This window comes from Hibiscus syriacus, unplaced genomic scaffold (assembly GCF_006381635.1).
Source record: "Hibiscus syriacus cultivar Baekdansim isolate YM2019G1 unplaced genomic scaffold, ASM638163v2 tig00110691_pilon, whole genome shotgun sequence".
Lineage (NCBI taxonomy): Eukaryota > Viridiplantae > Streptophyta > Magnoliopsida > Malvales > Malvaceae > Hibiscus > Hibiscus syriacus.
The window spans coordinates 777,041-782,173 of NW_024062826.1; the positions used below are offsets into that span (position 1 = coordinate 777,041).

Below are 5,133 nucleotides of genomic sequence, written 5' to 3' on the forward strand. Positions count from 1 at the left end.
TGTCATAAGTGGGATTTGAACCCATGCTCTCTGACGAGAACCAGAACTTGAGTCTGGCGCCTTAGACCACTTGGCCATCCTGATTCCTGACTATCTGATCATATTGGAATTATATTCTTTTAATATGTTTGTACAAGTTTTTGATGCTAAGAGTTGTCAAGTGAATAAGAAAGGCTAATGTTAATGCAATGTAATAAGTGATGTCAACTTAAATGTTTATATTGCACCTTGAAGTCCAGATGTTACGACAACAACAACAACAACAAAACCCAATTCCCATATGTATGGGGTAAGGGGGAGGTAGGGTAGTAGGCTACCCCCAACGCCAGGTTGAGAGTAACTTCCGTGGAAGACCTCCGGGAAGTCCAGATGTTAATAGGAACGAATTTCGAACTTAACAAATGAATAATGTTTATTCAAATCATTTATATTAGAATATAGATACGAATACATATAGTTAAAAAAGATAATAATAGAATGGAAAAAACACATGCATCTCTCATTATCCAAGAACATAGTCCAGACACATATGAGAACTGTCCCTTTGAAATCAGACATTTCGTTGTGTTGAAACAATATTAAGGTGGTTCGACAAAAATCACGAGTCTTCGAAGAAATTAGTAAAAAAAATTGAATCAATGCCAATCATTTAAATGTGGAATCAAAATTGAATTTTAGAGTCAATTATGTGTGGAGAAAATTAAAGCACTCACACTATACTTAACAATTTAACACCTTTAAAAACACACAATATTTTTAAAAAAAATTATGAATACGAATTTAGTATAATCTGAATCTCGCATATGAATACAATTTTTCAAAAAATATAGTGAATCTTGCTACTTGATCATCTGCTAATCATCACAAGTCCATGGAACCTGTAGTCAATCAAACGCTAAATAGGATACAATTAATTGTATAAACAAGAGTAGTGACCACTACGATATGGAAATTATCTACCCAAAAAGCGTGAGAAGTTTCCAGTGGCTTTAGTTTCATAAATTCCTTTACTGGAGACATCTCTTAAAAGAACAAGATATATTGTATGTGATTCATTGTCCAAATCAGAAAGAACAAATCGTCACTAATATTAAAATAACCATAATTGGAAGCCTCCTTAGAGAGAATCCTCTACTCATGAAACATGTGACCTCAATATGGGATCCCTCTGTCAATTATAATGTCGAAATACCTCCATTGAAATATCCTATTGGAATGCCTCTAATCGAATAGAATTGAGACGCTTCACAATATTGACATGCAGAAAAAACCTATTTATGCAAATTGTTAAGCATATTCAAGCCATCAATAATCTATAAAGCATTGAAACATTTTCGTTAGGCATAAGTATCGAGGTTAAGGTATAGCAACGTATGCCATTCAAGCTAAAAAAAAAAACCCCAACTCACAAGGCAATTGTTTTGGAAATACCACTTTATAACCTCCTCTCGACTATCAAAGGGGCAATTTTACATCAATTTTTATTTCGCATATAAATGGTCACATGCAGGAGACCCATCCCAGGGTTGTCAACCTATGATTTTAGGGGAAAATTATTATATGAATCTTTTCTATCATCTCACTTATAATCGATAAATTATTATATGAACCTTTTCCATCATCTCACTTATAGTCCCATCCAATTATTTTATATCGTATAATCAATTTTTTCAATCTCATATTTGAAAAGTCTTCTTTTCTTTCTTTGATCTTTTCTCTTTTTAAGCTGAACAAAGAGGAATTTAGAAGCCACCGATAAGTTGAATTATATATGGTTTTGGACAATGAAACTAAAGTGAGGGGGTGGAAAAGGTTCATATAATAATTTCTCGGAATAAGACATTAATTTTCCATCCTTCTTTCCTAACAAAATGATACTTTTTTTCTTGTTCCCTTGGCTTTCCAAGAGATCCATCATACTTGGGTCTTACGTTATTATCGTCTTTAACTCTACTAAAATCAGAATATATAATTCGTTATTGATGTTGGCAATCTCTCTCCCTCATTTTACATATTTTTTTTGATATTTCATACAATGAAATATCATGGGTTAAAATACATTTTCAAGTCCTTGTATTCTTCCTATCTTTATAATTTAGTTTTACTATTTTTATGTAACACCTCCAACCCGTATCCGACCCGAATACGAGTCTGAGGTGTCACATTGACTTTTCAAACTTTGACTCTTGACAAAAATTCAAGGAAAATTTAAAACCTTAATTAACATAAAAGCGGTTTATTACATAAAATAACCAAAATCGATCAGAGCATTTATAACTGACACTTTACTTACATGCCAACATACTATACACGACAAAATACATACTTTATCAATTACTTCTGATCTGATCTTCTGGCAGTGCTGCTGTTATTGCCACTCCTATTTCGGTTCTGCTCGATTCTTGGTACCTACGTGTAAATCACTTACACGCTAAGTCATAGACTTAGTGAGGCATAACATAAATATATGTATACGCATGTATAACAATGAATTTATGAACATGCATCCTTACCATTGATCATGACATCTTAACTTGCATATATTTATTATACTATAAAATATATGATGATAGTATGCACATATAAGACATATATTTTTATGCTGATTTCGCTTTAATTTATCTTTGGATTGCCCATGTACATTATTGAGAATAAAGGTATGTGAGTACATAGAGGTTGTGCGCTATGCTGTCACCACACCTCGTATAATTCCCTCAAGGGGCACTGAATATTTGTCCCGAATGACCACTATGTCCCGAAGGACCACTGATTGTTCCGAAGAACCACTATGTCCCGAAGGACCACTGTATATGTCCCGAATGACCACTCCTTAAGAACCATATACATAATACAATGGACCAAATAAGTGTACCAAAGTACCACATATATGTTCCACAGAATTACATACATGTCCCAAAGGACCACGTAGAACCCTCAACTCTTGGCATGCCAATTATACCTACAGCTCTCATATTAACTCACATGGGCTTAAATATGAATACATTTCTCATTTTCATATCTTCTCATCACTTTTCATATAAACATGTATTTCACTTCATATACACACATGTGATCACTTTCATTATTTCACATACATGGATTGATCCTCTGACAATTTCATTCTTTCATATAATATCATATTAAAGCATAAATGAACTATACATGAAATCACTGTATCCAATATATATATGTGGATGCATGTACATGAATATGAAATTAGGAATTCAACTATAAGAGATAGACTTATCGCAAGTTTTATCTCCATACAATTTTATCCAGTATGGGCACTCACCTTAGCCTTACTTTGACTCAATTCTAATCTCTCGATTGTTCCAGAACGAGATTACGTTCTAAATCTACATAGTAATGCATTGATACATATCAGTATACTAATTGATATATTCTAAACTATCACTCCTTAGGCTAAAATGAAAGCTATTTTTATCTTTTAATGAATGTATGCATCAATGCACTACACCATGTATCGATGCATCCCTTGACGGGTGCATTGATGCACTATCTATGCATCGGTGCATAAATCTCATTCGAAGTTTGTATTTTAAGTAGGTGCATTGATGCACTCCTCTTGCATCGATGCACTCCTCATGCATCGATGCACTAATTGCATTCGATGTTCAATTATTTGATAGTGCATTGATACACATTGAATGTGCATCGATGCACACAACCCATAATTTGTATTTTAAGCCCGAAAATCATCAATTCTTCAATAAGTTCTTCTATTTAAACCCCTATCATGTCATTAAACCCAACCATCATTACTTAAATCAACTTATATCCATGAAAATCATCTTTAACCTCAAAATCCTATCCCTCATATGTGATTCAAGAATCATACTCAAATTTCAATAAGTTCTAAATACAATTCTAACACTTCATATTCATTAATTAGCATGATGACAAGTCAAATTTATCTTCAAATTCAACTTATCAACTCTTTTCCATAAATTCATTAAAAAACTCATTTTCTTTAATCTCTTATAACTTCTTCTTCTTGTTACTTTAAAACAAATTAAGCTTTCCATAAGCTTAATTAGCATCTAAGGATCAAACCCATACTTAAATTTCAGCAAACCATCAGCTTTTAAAAAATCTCACCTTTGTTTTGTCTTCTTCACGTGTGGAGAAAGAAGAGAAGAAGAGAACTTTGGAACCTTGTTTTTGTTTCTTCTATTCCACGTGGAGTTAATATATAAATATCTATTCTTTAATTCTTTTCCATGCAAATGACTATTCTATCCTTCAATTCCATATTCCTTGAAATTTAACCCTATACCAAATTACAATACTATTCCATTATTATGATTTAGTCACCAAATTCTGAAGTTTTACAATTTAGTCACTAACTCGGTATTGAGGTTGTTACAAATCTTCCCCTTAAGAAAATTCATCCTCAAATTTTCATTATGCGAAGAGATGGGGGTACTGAATCCTCATGTACTCTTCACGTTCCCATGTTGCTTCCTCTATCTTGTGATTCCGCCATAATACTTTAACTAATGGAATGGTCTTGTTTCTTAGTTGCTTAACCTCGTAAGCTAAGATTTTAACCGGTTCTTCCTCATAAGTCAAATCCGGTTGAACCTCAACCTCTTCTGGTGTCACGATGTGGAAGGAACCAGATCTATACTTCCGAAGCATTGAGACATGAAAGACATTGTGAATTTTCTCCATTTTAAGTGGCAACGCTAGCTGATATGCCACTGGTCCAACTCTCTTTACGATCTCATACGGTCTGATAAACCTAGGACTAAGTTTTCCCTTACGTCTAAACCTCAAAACTTTCTTCCATGGAGACACTTTGAGAAACACTTTATCTCTGACTTGATATTCTATCTCTTTTCTCTTTAGATCCGCGTATGATTTCTGTCTATCGGTTGCTGCTTTAAGATTTCTTTGAATTACTTGGACCTTTTCTTCCACTTCCTGGATCAACTCAGGACTGAGAATTTCTTTATCTTTAAGCTCGAACCAATTTAAAGGCGTACGACATTTTCTTTCATAAAGAGCTTTATAGGGAGCCATTTTGATGTTTGATTGATAACTATTGTTGTACGCGAATTCAGTAAGAGGCAAGTACCTTTCCCATAATCCTTTAAACTCGATAACATA

The 5,133-nt window shown here is 33.5% G+C and overlaps 1 non-coding gene across 1 annotated transcript; it reads right to left on the bottom strand.

Moving 5' to 3' along the window:
* TRNAL-CAA lies at window positions 1-84 on the bottom strand. The gene has a single exon. It is a non-coding gene; the product is annotated as a tRNA-Leu (tRNA).
* Window positions 85-5,133: the final 5,049 nt, after the last annotated feature.